General features: G+C 42.2%; 1 protein-coding gene across 6 annotated transcripts in view; it reads left to right on the top strand.

Annotated features, from left to right (window-relative positions):
- Positions 1 to 17,406, top strand: part of ITSN1 (intersectin 1) — a 218,185-nt gene that overhangs the window by 20,339 nt on the left and 180,440 nt on the right. Inside the window, exon 1 of one of the 6 annotated variants that reach the window (XM_047720589.1) lies at positions 10,741 to 10,762. The exons of the other annotated variants lie outside the window; for them this stretch is intronic. The gene's annotated coding sequence lies outside the window, so the exon portion shown is untranslated. Of the gene's footprint in view, positions 1 to 10,740; positions 10,763 to 17,406 lie in introns of those variants that run through there. 6 annotated transcript variants of the gene reach the window in all.

Raw genomic sequence — 17,406 nt, 5'->3', positions numbered from 1 at the left:
AAAAATAGATAGGAGTATTATAACTTTATGAAATGAAGTTTGGCATAAATGAGCATTTTATCATGTAGGCACATTTCAGAGTTTTAGCTTGCCTTTTGATTCTGGAAGGAGCAGGACTTGTAAAGGATTGGTGAGATAGGGCCTAAAGTTCTTTCATATTCTGAAGTCCCATAACTCTCTACAGTTGTAGCCATGCTGGATAAATCAGGCAGTTATACCTGTAATTGGGTTCATACTGGTTTTGTTATAAAACACATTACCTTCTGGATCTCTTCTCAAGTTTGAGATTTAGTTTACAAAACCATTAGCTGATACATATTATATTATAAATTACAGGTTTGAATTAGATGGGCCTTTAGGCCCTGCCTGTGCTGGTAACCGTAACCTCTTAAAATTCTGGTCGAGATGCATTCTGGACGCTCTTGGAAATAGAGAGTAAAGCCACAATATCATGAATAGTCTTTTGTGAGAGTCAAACATGTTAGAAAAGATCTAAATTGGAATGATAGGATGGCATTCCCCTATCTGGTTTTGGGTTTACTTCTTTGTGACATTCCTAAACCTGATTAAAAGGCAAGTTCTAGAACCAAGAGTTGCTTAAAAGATTTGTGCCAGACAGTGGGGGGTGGAACTTGGAAGTGACATACCAAAATGTAGCTACTAGCATTTTTTTTTTTAAGTCCTGAGTTAGGTAATTGGGCAGGATTTATTGTTAGTTCATGATTGAGAGGCAGTTCAGCAAACGGATTAAGAAGCAAAAGTGCTGGGGCGCCTGGGTGGCTCAGTGGGTTAAGCCTCTGCCTTCCGCTCAGGTCCTGGGATCAAGCCCCACATCGGGTTCTCTGCTCAGCAGGGAGCCTGCTTCCCCCTTCTCTCTCTGCCTGCCTCTCTGCTTACTTGTGATCTCTCTCTGTCAAATGGATGAATAAAATCTTTAAAAAAAAAAAAAGCAAAAGTGCTTAGCTGTTGACTGCATGACCATAAGCCAGCGGTTTCACTTTCCTGTGCCTCTGTTTCCTCATCTGTACAATGGGGTGAATTATACTTCTTGTCTTGTAGGGTTGCTTTGAGGATGTGAAAGCATGTAGCACAGTGCTTTACTAAATAGTAAGCACTTTATAAGAAAAACTGTTATCATCATTTTTTTTTTTTTTAAAGATTTTACTTATCTGACAGAGTGTGGGCAAGCAGGGGTTGTGGCAGGGAGAGGGGGAAGCAGGCCCCCTACTGAGCAGGAGCCAATGTGGGGCTTGATCTCAGGACCCTGGGATCATGACCTGAGCTGAGGGCAGAGACTTAACCAGCTGAGCCAGCCAGGCGCCCCCTACAATCATTATGTTATCATCATCTGTGATCCGGTCCTGGATTTATAATTTAAGACAAAAATGAAGGTGTTACACAGTTGATTCTGTGACCTTTTTTAATTTCTTAGTCCCTCTTTTTGTCATGTGGAAGGTTGGCGTTTGTCTTAAAGCTTGGTAGAGAAGTCAAGACCAGATACGTGGTCAGTTTAAAGTGCTTTCACGCACTTACAAAACATAATTAGATATAAAAATTCTTAAAATCCAACAGAAAGAAACAACACAATTTTTAAAATGGGCAAAAGACATGAATAGGCATTTCTCCAAAGAAGACATACAAATGGCCAACAGTGCATTTAGTCATTAGGGGAAAAAATCAAAACCAAGATGCCACCTCACACACATTAGGGTGGCTATCATAAAAAAGAAAAACAAAATGGAAAATGACAAGTGTTGGCAAGAATATGGAGAAACTGGAAGGCTTAAAGGTGATTGCTGGGAATGTAAAATGGTGCTGCTGCAGCAGAAAACGGTTTTGTATTTCCTCAAAAAGCTAAATATAGAGTTATCATATGGCCTGGCAATTCCATTCTTAAGTATATACCTCAGAGAATTGAAAAGAGCTATTGAAAATAGCTGTCAAACAAGAACTTGTAGATGAGTGTTCGTCGTCATTCACAATAGCCAAAAGGTGGAAACACCCCCAAATGTCTATCCACTTTTGTCTTATCACTGGACAAATTGTGGTATATGCACGTGACAGAATATTATTGGGTCATAAGAAGGAATGAATGGTCCCTTCAACAAAATGGATGAACCTTGAAAACATGGTAAGCGAAAGACTCAAGACACGAAAGACCATGTACTATATGAGTTTGTTTAGATGAAATTCTCAGAATAGGCAAGTCTATAGGGACAGAAAGCAGATTGGTGGTTGCTGGGGCCAGAATATGTGTTTTTTGTTAGGGACTGTAATCAAAGGAGCAAGACTGATACAAAGCGAAGGTCAAGCAAAGCTTTATTTCGCGCCAAGCATCGAGAATCATACTGACCTGTCAGGGCCGTCTCTTGCAAAGAGGCGAAATAAAGCTTTGCTTGACCTTTGCTTTGTATCAATCTCGCTCCTTTGATTACGGACCCTAACATTTTTCTTTTGGGATGATGGAGATGTTCCAGAATTAGATGTTGGTGATGGTATTAATGTATTAAATGGTGAATGTGCTAAATGTCACTGAATTATACACTTCCAAATGGTTGAGATGCTAATTTTTGTTATATGTATTCACTGTTTTAATTTATTTTTAAGTAAGAGCTATGTCCAACATGGGGCTTGAACTCACAACCCTGAGATGGCATAATTGCACGCCAGTCAAGCACCCCTCTATTTATAATTTTATTTTTTTAAGGTTTTTATTTATTTGACAGATCACAAGTAGGCAGAGAGGCAGGCAGAGAGAGAAAGGAAGGGAAGCAGGCTCCCCGTTGAGCAGAGAGCTGGATGCGGGGCTGGATCCCTGGACCCTGGGATCATGACCGGAGCCAATGGCAGAGGCTTTAACCCACTGAGCCACCCAGGCACCCCTATTTATAATTTTAAAAATGGAAAGAAATTAGATATAACATTTAGTTTACCTTAGTGGCAGTTTTGTCAAAATATTTCCGTAACCATTTTTCTGTAATTTTAAGATGGGATTATTTTCAGGTCGTATATAGTTCAGTGAAATGTGTCATCATTGTTCTTGTGTAGATCTATAGAAGAGGTAGAAGATGAAAGCCATGAGACTTTTGATACTCATTCTTTCCTTAGTGCAGAGGTTCTCAGAGTCTAGTCTGGAGCTCCTGGCTCTCTTTGAGACATTTTTAAAGTTCAGGTTTTTCATGGTGATAGTTAGGTGTTACTCCTCCTTTTTATTCTCCTTCTCTGTAAGTGTACAACATAATTTTCCAGAGGCTATACAGTGTTTATGACATCATCCCTTTGGTGGCTAATGGGTTATGTGCTTGTATATGTCTGTTTCTTAAAAGTTTCTAAGGTAAGCTCTTTGGGATCTTCAAGTTTTAAAGAGTACGAAAGAGTCCCGAGGCCAGAAATTTAGAGAACCGGTGTCTTAGAGAAAATGTTAAGTGCAAATAACAAAAAACTGATGTATGGAGTGCCTGTGTTAGGCATTTTTGAAAACAGAAAATAAATTGTCAGCCAAGTGCTTTTTTTTTTTTTTCCTGGAATATGGGGTGGTTTTATGTCTTTATTACTCTGAGATTATTGGATTTGGAACCAGGGTGTTCTTTTTGGGACACTGTAAGTCTCCAGTTTAGAGAAAGGATCTCAGTGGCTGGTTAAGTTTATGTTGTTGTTGTTTTTCCTTAAGATTTTATTTATTTGATAGAAGACACAGCTAGAGAGGGAACACAAGCAGAGGGAGTGGGAGAAGGAGAAGCCGGCTTGCGGCTCCCCGCTGAGCCGGAAGCCTAATGCAGGGCTTGATCCCAGGACCCCGGGATCATGACCTGAACTGAAGGCAGTAGCTTAACAACTGAGCCTCCCAGGTGCTCCAAGTTTATGGTTTTTTATTTGAATGCCTTTTACAATAGGAATGATATTCCATATGGTGATTAACTTTATCATATTCGGTTCCCTCAAACTTTTATAATCTGTGATGCATTCGAAGTATAACAACAACTGGTGTTTACTGAGTGCGGGCAGTATTCTAGGTGTTTTCCCGTGTAACTTGGACGTGGCAGATCTGGTATTTGGACCCATGCAGTCTGGCTAGAGTCTGCACTGGTTTGTTTGTTTGTGGTTTTTGTTTTGTTTTTAAATTTGTCCATTTGAGTGAGAGAGAGAGTGAGTGAGAGCATGAGAGCATGAGAGGGGAGAAGGTCAGAGGGAGAAGCAGACTCCCCGTGGAGCTGGGAGCCTGATGTGGGACTCGATCCTGGGACTCCGGCATCATGACCCGAGCCAAAGTCAGTCACTTAACCGAATGAGCCACCCAGGCACCCTAGAGCCTGCACTGTTAATCACTGTGCTGTCTGCTGTCTCAGCCTCCGTGTGCTGTATGGTACTAGCTCTCTGGGAATATTTATAGGAAGTTCCCATTTGGAAGGCTCACAGTTCTACCTCTCGGCAGTACAGCTGACCCAACATGAACAATGAGGGGGTTAGGAGTACCAGTCCCTGCGCAGTCAAAAAATCCATGTGTGATTTTTGACTCCCCAAAACGTAACTAGAAATAGCCTATCGTTGACTGGAAGTCTTACTGCTAACATAAACAGACTAGTAAAACAGATTTTGTATGTTATAGATACTATATACTGTATTCTTAAGTTAGCTGGGCGAGGGGCGCCTGGGTGGCTCAGTTGTTAAGCAACTGCCTTCAGCTCAGGTCATGATCCCAGGGTCATGGGATCCAGTCCCAAATCAGGCTCCCTGCTCAATGGGGAGTCTGTTTCTCCCTCTCCCACTCCCCTACTTGTGTTCCCTCTCTTGCTGTCTCTCTCTCTCTTTCTCTCTCTCGGTCAAATAAATAAAATCTTTAAAAAAAAAAAAAGCCGGAGGAAACAAAATGTTACTGAGAAAATCATAAATACATTTATGGTACTGTACTATACACTGTGTGGGAAAAAGTCCACACATAAGGGGAACCACGCAGTTCCAACTCTGTTGTTGACAGGTCAGCTGTATTGCTTGATAGCGATAGTAGAATTGGGAGGGGTCCTGGGTCTGGTGCCTAAGGCAAGGGCTCCAGCAAAGAGGTAGTTGGAGGAGAGGTGGGGAGCTCTGGGGGCCACATTCATGCCCACAGTGCTTCTGGTCCCAGTTTTCTAGTTGGACATTTCTTAGAGATTGGTTCGGCCTATGGCCTCTTAGAGCATCTCTTCCCTTTTCTGCGGCCCTTTGGAACCAATAGAGTCTTACAGTTTTCTCCCAGTCTCTGTCTTTTTTTTTTTTTTTTTTAAAGATTTATTTATTTATTTATTTGACAGAGAGAGAGCACAAGCAGGCAGAGAGGCAGGCAGAGAGAGAGGAGGAAGCAGGCTCCCTGCTGAGCAGAGAGCCCAATGCGGGGCTCGATCCCAGGACCCTGAGATCATGACCTGAGCCGAAGGCAGCGGCTTAACCCACTGAGCCACCCAGGCGCCCCCCAGTCTCTGTCTTTGAGGCAAACACTTATTCCATTTGAACTCCTCTGAGGGTTTTTGCTACCAACTAGAAATGAGAAAAAAGATTGAAGTGGGGCGGGTATTAAAAGATACCCTTTAAAAAAATAACTTAGGGGCGCCTGGGTGGCTCAGTTGGTTAAGTGTCTGCCTTTGGCTCAGCTCATGATCCCAGGGGTCCTGGGCTTGATCGATCCCCGCATGGGGCTCCCTGCTCAGTGGGGAGTCTGCTGCTCTCTCTCCCTCTGCCCCTCCCCCTGCTGTTGAATGCCTGCTGTCTCTCTCTTAAAAAAAATTTTTTTTAAAGATTTTATTTATTTATTTGATAGAGACAGCAAGAGAGGGAACATATGCAAGTGGGAGAGGGAGAAGCAGGCTTCCTGTTGAGCAGGGAGCCTGCTGGGGGGCTAGGTCCCAGGACCCTGGTGTCATGACTTGAGCCGAAGGCAGATGCTTAATTACTGAGCCACCCAGGTGCCCCATTAATTAATTAATTTATTTTTTATTTATTTTTATTTTTTAGATTTATTCATTTATTCATTTGACAGAGAGAGATCACAAGTAGACAAAGAGGCAGGCAGAGAGGCAGAGAGGGAAGCAGGCTCCCCGCTGAGCAAAGAGCCCGATGCGGGACTCTATCCCAGGACCCGAGATCATGACCTGAGCCGAAGGCAGCGGCCCAACCCACTGAGCCACCCAGGCGCCCCTTAATTTATTTTTTTAATGAACTTAGAACTAAACAGGAACAAATCGGTGATGATAGGGGTCTTTGGGATTCAAATAATCAAGGTACCTCTCTAAGATGGTAACAGCCTTGGTGTGGGCCCCTGCAGGCTTGTCCTCTTGGGCTAGGGTAGGTGCTTTGCCAGGAGAAAATAAGCCCGGCCTCTAGCCACACGCTAGGAAGGAGAGCGTGTGGATAAGAATCTGCCTTGGGAGTAGAGGATGTGTCTGCTCTCCTACCTCCCATTGTCAGTCTTAATACCACAGGATCCTTCCTTTCTAGCACCAAGATCCTAACTGGGATAAAGTCAAGTGCAGGGATGGGGCCTGGGGCTGGTCCACACAGTTTGTGTGAAGGGGAGGCTCCGGTAGTGCTAAAAATTGGGCGTTACAAGTACTTTTCCTTTCCAGTCATACTTCCAGTAAAGGATTTTTTTCTTTTCTTTTCTTTTTTTCTTTTTTTTTTGCTGTGTAGGCATATCCGTTATTCTGTCCTGAACCCCTGGTGGGGGAAAGCATAGCTCTGCAGGTGGCAGGCCCTGATCGTCCCAGTGGAGCCCAGAGAGCCAGAAATGCGGGAAGGGGCAGTAGGTGGTCCCTCCTTCCTGCTTCTTGGAACACTTCTGATTTAAAAAGTTTTTGAAGTTGAATCCTTAAAAAATAATACTGCCTGGAATCCTAAGATGCTGACTGGGAGGGGCGGGGGGCTGGCATTGGGAGGGAGGAGAGCCCATGTTCCCTGTCAAGGTTCCTTTTCCATCCTTGGTGGCCACGGAGTGCGAGCCAGTTGTGTTCATGATGACTGTCCCAACATTCTGGGTTGTTAGTATAGACGAGAAGCAGAGGGAGAATGAGGTGTTTTTTTTTTTTTTTTTCTTTTTTCTTTTTTCTTTTTCTTTTCTTTTCTTTTTTTTTTTTTTTAAGATTTTATTTGACAGAGAGACACAGAGACAGGGAACACAAGCAGGGGGAGTGGGAGAGGAAGAAGCAGACTCCCTGCTGAGCAGGGAGCCCCATGCGGAACTCGATCCCAGGACCCTGGGCTCATGACCTGAACCGAAGAAGGCAGACGCTTAACAACTGAGCCACCCGGTCGCCGCAGAAGGAGGTGTTTTTAATGATTATTATATCTGCCTGAAAAAGGGTGGTTTGGGCCAGTAGTTTCATTTAAGCTTTCATGTTCTTGGATTTATTTTCTACCTTTTAATTTTTTTTATTACACAAGATAACATGTTTATGGTATTAAAATCTGAGTGGCTTCCTAGTTACTCAGCTGCCAGAGTCAAAAGCTTATCCCTCATCCTGAATTCCTTAAACCCCTGTAATCAGGTACTACTGATCCGGCTTAGTGTTTGCTGCACCAAATTCTACACCCCCCCACCCCCACCCCCACTCCCACCCCCAGCCCCACCCCCACCAGGCTCTCTCCTGCCAGTTTGCCCTCCTTGCCATAGCTTTTTTGACTAGAGCCAGTACCTTTCAAGCTGTTTCTTCTTAGGACCCCTTTATACACTTGAGGAACCCCAAGGAGCTTTTGTTGAGGTAGCTTCTGTTACTGATATATACCACATTAAAATTAAACCTGAGAATTTATGCATTGTTTTAAGTTTCCATTCATGAATTCATTTAAAATGAATAAACTCATGGTAAAGTAGCATCAAGTTTTTTTTTTTTTTTTTTTAGATTTTTTATTTATTTGACAGATCACAAGTAGGCAGAGAGGCAGGCAGAGAGAGAGGGGGAAGCAGGCTCCCTGCTGAGCAGAGAGATCGATGCAGGCTTGATCCCTGGACCCTGGGATCATGACCTGAGCTGAAGGCAGAGGCTTATTAACCCACTGAGCCACCCAGGCACCCCAAGGTAGCATCCGTTTTTAGTGGCAGTAACTTTCTTCTTCAGAACAAAGACTTGTCGTGAGAAAAGTGGAATTGTTTTCGCGGTTTTGCAGATCTCTTTCATGCCTGGCCTGATAGAAGTCCCCCAGATTCTCATCTGCTGTGTACATCCATGGGCTCATTGCAGCAAACGCTCAACCTGGTCAGATCCAGCACTTCCCTTCTTCTGATGCCTCTGTTATTCTCATGAAATTAAATATGCACAGTTTCAAAAACATCAGTGTATTGCCCTTTTTAAAAAAAATAGTAATTTAGAGAGAGGTTGTGCGTGAGCGGAAGGGAGGGCAGAGGGAGAGGGAAAGAGTCTCAAACAGGCAGACTCCCCGCTGAGTGCAGACATCCCCCACCCCCACCCCAGGGTTAGATGGCAGGACCCAAGGTTATGACCTAAGCCAAAACCAAGAGTCTCCTTAACGGACCAAGCCACCCAGCCACCCCTGCCCAAACTGTTTTATAAAGAGAAATCAAAGTACCTTATGCTGTTTGAGTGTGTCTATGCTCAGGGTGCTCAGGCAGGACTACATCCAGCACAGAGGGTGGGATGCTTACAGCAGACACCTTTCCTACAAATGTGCACCGAGGGAGGTGAGTCAGACTTGCACAAAGGCATTAAGGTTAACGACCTGGCTTTGCTGGAATTGGGAACAATGTTTGGCAAAAATCAAAACCGTGTTCTCTTAAATTATACTCTGAGCAAATTGAACGTATGGTAAAACCTTACACAAAGTCTTGTGTGTTCATATGTAAAATGGAATTTGGTTCTAGGATCAGATAATTATAAATGGATTTCCCCCCTCTACTGGAATGTCTAGAGACATTAGTAAGTTACATGGGATGATTCATTGTATGGCACTGTTCTGAGCAGCCTGTTACTTATTTTTTTTAAAGAATTTATTTATTTGGGCGTCTGGGTGGCTCAGTGGGTTCTGCCTTCGGCTCAGCTCATGATCTCAGGGTCCTGGGATCGAGCCCCGCATCAGGCTCTCTGCTCAGCAGGGAGCCTGCTTCCCCCCCCCCCCCCCCGCCTGCTTCTCTGCCTACTTGTGATCTCTGTCTGTCAAATAAATAAGTAAAATCTTAAAAAAAAAAGAATTTATATATTTATTTGAGAGACAGAGAGAGGGAGAGAGAAAGCACAAGCAGGGAGAAGGGCAGAGGGAGAGGTAGAAGCAGATGCCCCGCTGAGCAGGGAGCCAGATGTGGGACTGCATCCCAGGACCCTGGGATCATGACCTCAGCCGAAGATGCTCACCTGACTGAGCCACCCAGGCACCCCTGAGCAGTCGCTTAAAGGCCAGTGGTGCCTTCCAGTGAATGTGGCAACCAAAAATACTACACATTTCCCAACATCCGCTGCGGAGTGGCGCACACCTATTGAGAACCACTGATTAATGGAATCTTGGCTGGGTTAAAATTTTTTTTTAATGTTGGAACATGATTTTAAAAATAACTTATATTAAAAAAAAGAATTTCAGAGGAAGAATAAGTGCCTGTAATCTCACCACCTAATATAACCAGTATTACTATTTTGTTCCATTTTTGTCTTGCCTTTTTTCATTGTTCTATAGATAATTTTTCCCATTCAAAAAGGGGATCATTTAGAAACTACTTTTCTTACTTGGCTGATGCTCCTTGATTTTACCTAACTCATACTTCTCTTTTAAAATCATAACGTCATGTTTATTCTTGATTTAATTGTGAAATTAGCATAATCTCATGTAAGGTGCGAACAATGCATACTCTTATCTCCTTTTGACCTTGAAAGTGGTGCTAATATTAGGACAAGGTTGGAGGGGTTCCAATAGAGCTTGGGTTCATAGGGGGTTGGGTGGCCTTGAAAAGTGACTTACTCTCAAACGCCCAATTTTCTTGTCTCGGACAGGAATTAGAGATAAAGTTCCTGCCCCAGGATAGAGGGAGATCCCTGTCCGGTGTTTGGCCCCTGCTGATCAGAGTGGACTGCAGGCCTCTGGAAGGCAGGATGGGTGTCTTACACACACCCTTTTTTGTCTCTGGCATTAGTTCAGTATTTGACTCATCAATCCATCCAGCTAGCAGATGTGGCAGAAATTTGTTACTCCGTCTGATTGTGCATAAACTTTGTTTTCTGTCATGCTTATGCTTATACTTCCTTCACAGGAAGATGACTATATTAATTACCATCTCAGACCTCAGTAGATCTGGTCCCAAATGGGGTCATTCATTAGTTCAGAATAAAGATGTTTCTGAGGGGTGCCTGGGTGGCTCAGTCATTAAGCGTCTGTCTTTGGCTTGGGTCCTGATTCCCGGGTTCCTGGGATCGAGCCCTGCTTTGGGCTCCCTGCTTAGCAGAGGTCGCTCTCGCTTGCTTGCTCTCTCTCTCACTCTCTCTCTGCCTCTCCACCTGCTTGTGCCCTTACACTCTCTCTGTAAATAAATAAATAAAATCTTCAAAAAAAAGAGATGTTTCTGAAGTTCTGGGCACACCTGATTGTTGTATTTAGGTCTAGATACGGCTTGAATGTTGTGATTACTCTGTATTTTGGGTAATTGTTTGATTACGCAGCCGAGCCTTTGACACGTGTAATTAAATGAGTTTGCATTTGGTGTGTTCCTTAAGCCGGGTGTGTTTACCTCAGAGGCTGTTGAAGTCTTGACGCCATGTCTTTAGGAGTCGGTGGTACCTTTAGGACCTCTTGACAGGTATGATTTTCTTCCATTGTGGATCTTTTTTTTTCTTTCTTTTTTTCAAAATTTTGTTTTCAGCCATTAAGATACGAGATTTAACAGTTCAGTTCCTTTGAATGTTTTGATGTGTTACTATTGGAATTCTGAATAATTTAATTTGAAAAATGATTTGACTGTTCTTAGAGTTTTTTTTGGATTCAGAAGGGCCCAAAACACAGAGGCAGGAACAGTGTGGTTCTCAGCCTTTAGGATGCATCTGAACTACCCAGAGAACAGGGTAGAACAAGGTGCTGGTGCCCACAGTTTTTTTATTCACTAGACCTGGGGTGGGGCCAAGAATTTGCATGTCCAGCTAGCTTGCTGTGTACCCTCATGAGGCCCATCAGGGATCAGACTTTGGGAACCACTGGGCTGAAGTGTTCTAGGTCAACTACAAGTGAGAATATGGAGGGAGGTGATGGGCCCCAGCGTGTTTGTGTTCCCGGACGATTTTAGAATAATAAAGAAAAACTAGTTTTGAAACAGAAGAGAAGGAAAACATGGTCATAAATCCTTAAAAATACCCTGTGGTAGTAGTAATGGTTGTTATAGTTAAGATAGCGAAAGAGGATTGTGAATGACTTAGTTTTTAAAAGTTTGTTTTACCTTTTAAAAAATAAGAAAAAAATAAGAGCAATGTAAGTCATATTCACAATGGAAATTGTATAAATAGAGAAAATTTTCTATTCCAGAAGAGAAATTTTCTTCAATTATTATTTTATTGTATGAAGATATTCTGTTATTTATTTGTTTATTTATTTTTTGGTAATTTCCATTCAGTATCAGTTTTATGCCTAGGACTTTCAATTTTGTTCCCCCCCCCCCTCGGAGTTTTGATTATCTAACAATATATGCTCAGTGTAACAAAAGAAAAAGATCACAAAAAACGCTTAATCTTTCCAGACACAACCACCCTTAGCTTCCTACAATTTTATCATTAGAGATCGCTTGACATGAAGATACCTTTTGATACATACTATCCTGATCATAGGGTTTTATTACCTAAATTTTTCCTGCAGTATCTTTTTGGGTCATTAGATGTAATCCTGAAGCGACCTTTTTTAGGTACAGAGAATCCTAATCCAGTAAGAATGATTTATACCTAAATCTTTTCAAATAGCCCCTGAAATCCCACACCCTTAGGATGAATTCCCTGAAGTGGAATTGTTAGGACCAAGGACATGTAAAGTGTAAGGTTCTTGACACACTTTACCAAGTTATCTTCAGAAAGGGCTTAGTAATTACTGCCCAGGCTCCAAGTCTACACTCATTTGTCATTTTAATATTTGCCAGCTTGGTAGGTGAAATACAGTATCTTCTTGCTTTAATTCTGTTCTTTTGACGATAAGAAGCTTAGCACTTTTTTCATGTGTTAATTGGTTATTTATATATATTTCTTCTCTTTTGAATTTCTGCCCTTGTCCTTGTCACATTTTCTTGTGGGGTTAATCTTTTTTATTGATTTGTGTGAGCTCCTTCTTTTTTTTTTTTTTTTTTTTTAAAGATTTTATTTATTTATTTGACAGAGAGAGATCACAAGTAGACAGAGAGGCAGGCAGAGAGAGAGAGAGAGAGGGAAGCAGGCTTCTTGCTGAGCAGAGAGCCCGATGTGGGACTCGATCCCAGGACCCTGAGATCATGACCTGAGCCGAAGGCAGCGGCTTAACCCACTGAGCCACCCAGGCGCCCCTGTGTGAGCTCCTTCTGTCAAGTGCTTCAATACTTTTGACCAATTTCTTATTTGCTTTTAAAACTTGTCAAGATTGTTCCTTTATAGGAGTTTAAACCCCCTCATCCATCATTATTTTCCATTTTTAAGGATTTTTTCCCCATGATGTTTCCCCCCCCCCCCCCATGATGTTAAACAAGAAAATTCTCTCCACGATTTTATAAATGTTAACCCTGATTTTCTCCTGGTACACTTTCATGGTTTCGTGTTTTTCATTGGATGCTTTAAGCCATCTGTAATTTATTTTGGTGTGAGCAAATAAATTTAGTGTGAGCCAACGTAATTTACTTTTTTTTTCTTTCATTTTTACTGTTTTGCAAGGTAATACACTTTCTTAACACTTAATTAATCTGGTCACCTATGCAAATAGGCAAATTTAGGTAGCAATTTGGAGATAAGCATTAAGTTTTCACACTGTTCTGAAGAGCACTGGGAATTCCGAGAAGACTTTTAAAGGGTTTGCGGTGAGAATATAGAAGTAGGAAAGCAGGGAAGACCTGGGCAAGTATGTGGGCGTTTATAGCTCCAACTTCTCCCAAGAACTACAGACTTAGATGGTCAGCTGCGCACCTGCTAGGCAGATCTTGGGTAGCTATTAATAATAGGCCATTCAAAATTAACATAGTCAAAACGGTTCTTTTTTTTTTTTTTTTTTTTTTTTTTTTTAAGATTTTATTTTTAGGTCATCTCTACACCCAACGTGGGGCTCAAACCTACAATCCCAAGATCTGTAGTAGCCGCATACTCCGCTAACTGAGCCTGTCAGGTGCCCCAAAGAGAATTCTTAATACTATCCCTACCATGATCTGTATATCCCAGACCTTTCTCATCTTAGTAAATGGTGCCATTAGCCATGCAGGTGGGCAGCCCGAAAGGGTCACAGCTGTCCTTTGTCCCTCTCTTCCACTCACTTTCTGTCTACTCCATTATTAGATTCTGGAGGCTTTCTGTCCAAAATATGTCCTGAATCTGACCCCTCCTCATTATTTCCCTGGTTAAAATATTAGCCCAGGCCACAGGGTCTCACATGAGTATCTGCCGTCACCTCTTTGCTGGTTTTCTTGATTCCACTGTTTCCTGGGAGTCTCTTCCCCACAGTAACTTCCCCAGCATAAATCAGATTATGTTCTTCTCTTGCTTAAAACCTTTCAAAGACTTACCACACTTAAAATCCAAACCTCACTTTCTGAGTTCCTTGTGGTCTGGCCTCTCTTGCCTTTCCTGCCTCTCCAATTTCCTTTCTGTACTGCCCTCAATTACTCTCTACCTGCTAACCTGCCCTCTTTCTGTTCTTTGAACAGCTTCTGTTCTTGCTTTCTTTGGATCTTTGCATCGGCTGAACCTTCTCCGGAGCCACCCAGAAAATACCCCAGTGTCTTCTTAGAGAGGCCTTCTTTGATTACTCAGGCTCACGAAGAAACCCCAGATACCACCTCCAGTCATCACCTACCTCGTTTTCTTTGGACTGGTTCTATGTATGTGAAACGATCATATTTATTTGTTTACTTATTTATTAGCTGTCCCCTCATTCTAGAACATAAGCTCCCTCGGAGCACGGGCTCTGTTTTGTTCCCTTCTCAAATTCCCTACCCTTAGGCCTGTGCCTGGCTCCTGGTGCTGGTCGTGGGTACTGGGTAACCATTTGTGGAACTCCCTTCCTGTGACCCAACCCACACTTAGTCAGAGCAGCTCAGCTTTTATATCTTGAGCTTGTGTGAGGTTTTGTTTACAGAACATTTTGTGGGTTAACAAAAGTTTGAAGATAATTTCCTTAGAAGATAAGAATTTAAGGATATATGAGAGAGAAAAGATTTCATGGAATTTAAAAACATGAACAGGGGCGCCTGGGTGGCTCAGTGGGTTAAAAACTCTGCCTTCAGCTTGGGTCATGATCCCAGGGTCCTGGGATCGAGCCCCATGTCAGGCTTTCTGCTCAGCAGGGAGCCTGCTTCCTCCTCTCTCTCTGCCTGCCTCTCTGCCTACTTGTGATCTCTGTCAAATAAAAAAATAAATGAAATCTTAAAAAAAAAAATTATAAAGAAACAGATGAATATAGAGGAAGGGAAGGAAAAATAAGACGACTCAGAGAGGGAGACAAACCATAAGAGACTCTTACTTAACTCTAGGAAACAGAGAGGGTTGTTGGGGGGACGAGGGTAGGGGAATGGGAAAATGGGGGGGTGGGAGATTAGGGGGGGATTAAGGAGGGCAAGGGATGGATTGAGCACGGGGTGTTACCTGCCACTGATGAATCACTAAATTCTACCTCTGAAGCTAATAATACCCTATATGTTAATTAAATTGAATTTAAATTTAAAAAGATTTTAGTTTACCATTTGTCAGAGTATTCCATTTGCTTCTTAAATATATTGTTGTATGCTTCCTGACTTTTTAACCTGAAGGGGCGAACATGAGAACGGCATTTGATTTTAAGCATTTCTTGCCCAAGAGTGCTTTTTCTTTACCTACCGAGTTGCACACCCTAGATTATTTTTATCCTATAATTAGGAAGCTTATAAGATTACATCCTTTTACGTTTGCCCTTTTTAGAATGCTTCCTGAATCCTCAGCCAAAGCGTGTATCTAGCTTTATTGTGTAAATATTTGCGTTCCAGGTGTATTAGCATATAAATGTATGTTCCCCTAGATCTAGATGTAGATGCATAGTATTTTTATGTGTTTTCTTTTTCCCCATTAAATTGTAGACACTTGAGTTTATGACTTCTGTGCTTCCTTTTGAAATCCACCCGCGGGCCCCCCCCCCCAATTCTGAATTGCTACTCTCTAAACAAGTTGGTTTTTGTGACGCTGGTCCTATGGCAGTTCAAGTAGGTTAGTTTGGCTACTGCGTTAATTAGGTTGTGTTTTTAAGTTTTATTACTTTCTGCATTTTAACCAGTAAGCACCAGGAGATTACCTTTTGTTTTTGCTTTATGTGTTTTCATGTTATAGCTTGGGGAGTATGAAGTTTTTACTCGTCGTTTTCATTGTGGGTTATATAATAGCTTATGAAAATAAATTTCTTTATTTTTTAATCACATTTTCCTTGAAAGTGTGACTTAATCACATTTTCCTTGAAAATCACTTTTTCCTTGAAATGGTGCTTTATTAATTTAGTGACTCTTCCTTGCTTTTTATGTTTTTTTTGGTGGGTCTTTACTAATTCTTGAATCTCTAACTTTGGGTTATTCTAGCTAGCTTGGCCTGCTTTCTTTACAGCAGCCTCTTATTTAATAGGTATAATATTTTTTTGCATTTTGTTGTTTCTAAAGCAGGTATCTTCTAATTAAAAAAATAACTTAATAGATAATTTTTTTAAAAGTGAGATATAGGGATTCCTGGGTGGCCCAGTTGGTGAAACACCTGCCTTTGGCTCAGGTCGTGATGCCAGGATCCTGGGATCCAGTCCCACATTGGGCTCTTTGCTCAGTGGGGAGTCTGCTTCTCCCTCTCCCTCTGCCTGCTATACTATACCTCCTGCCTGTGCACGCTGGCTCTCTCTCTCTCTCTCTCTCCCCCAAAAATAAAGAAATAAAATCTTAAAAAAAAAAAAGTGATGTATAATTAACATGTAATGTTATATTATGTTCAGGTGTACAGCATAATGATTCTTGCAGTTCATTTATTTCAAATGAACGGGGTAGATTTCATTCCTCTGGACATTTCTTGTTATCTTGTGTCCTGTGGAGTATTTTCATTAGTGCCCTTTTTTTAAGGGATTTTTCAAGAAAGGGACGGTAATATGGCTAAGGGTTGAATGAGAGGTCGTCTCCACCAGCTTGAAATGCAGCTGGTTGGCCTGCCCGGACTTCAGGCAAGAAAATGAAACAAAACAAAAGAATCAATGGGCAAATGACTGCTCCGTTTAGGGGTTGAAGTGTTATCATCGATCTCTTACAAGATTAAGTTATAAACTGTGGAGTGGGCACAGCTAGGGAGAAGGTTATTTTCTTCTACCTCCGGCCCATTGGGCTGTGGTGTTCTTCTGTATATCAGAAGTTTTGTCAGGAGCATAGGAATTAGTTCAGCTTTTGCTAAATTACTCTACAGTAACAATCCTGGATCTCCATAAACTACAACAACAAAACTTTCCTTTTCACGTTAATGCCCTTTGTGGGCTTCATTCCAGGACCCAGTATGAAAGAGTGAAAAGAGGCATGATAGAACCTCCCCATGGTTCCTAAGGCTTCTTCTGCTCAAAAATGCCACATGCCGGGACGCCTGGGTGGCTCAGTTGGTTAAGCAGCTGCCTTCGGCTCAGGTCATGATCCCAGCGTCCTGGGATCGAGTCCCACATCGGGCTCCTTGCTTGGCGGGGAGCCTGCTTCTCCCTCTGCCTGCCATTCTGTCTGCCTGTGCTCGCTCGCTCTCCTCTCTCTCTCTGACAAATAAATAAAATCTTTAAAAAAAAAAAAAAAAAAGCCACATGCCGTTGCAACTCATACTTCACTGGCCGAAGCAAGTCACATGGCCAAGCATGGCCTGAGTGGACAAGAGGTGTAATCCCTTGCAGGGATGGGCAGGTAGGGAGGTATGTGTTACGGGAAGGGCAACAAATATTTTGACAAAACTATTGTCTGTTGGAGTATATTTTTGGATATAGTGACATTACAGAAAGGTTCCCTACTTTGATGGGTATTCAGAGTTGGAAGGGGGGGCAGGAAGGTTTGCAGCCTATGACAATGAGAACTGATAAGTAAATACCTTTATTACCATTTTTGGGACCTCAGCTGATAGTGGTTCTAGTACATGGTAGCTTCCTTTTTTTTTTTTTTTTTAAAGATTTTATTTATTTATTTGACAGAAAGAGATCACAAGTAGTCAGAGAGAGAAAGGAGGAGGAAGCAGGCTCCCTGCTAAGCAGAGAGCCCGATGCGGGGCTCAATCCCAG

The sequence above is a fragment of the Lutra lutra genome, chromosome 1 (assembly GCF_902655055.1).
Source record: "Lutra lutra chromosome 1, mLutLut1.2, whole genome shotgun sequence".
In the NCBI taxonomy this organism is placed as follows: domain Eukaryota; kingdom Metazoa; phylum Chordata; class Mammalia; order Carnivora; family Mustelidae; genus Lutra; species Lutra lutra.
The sequence above is the reverse complement of the archived record's forward strand: the minus strand, read 5'-3'. Positions and strand labels throughout refer to the sequence as shown.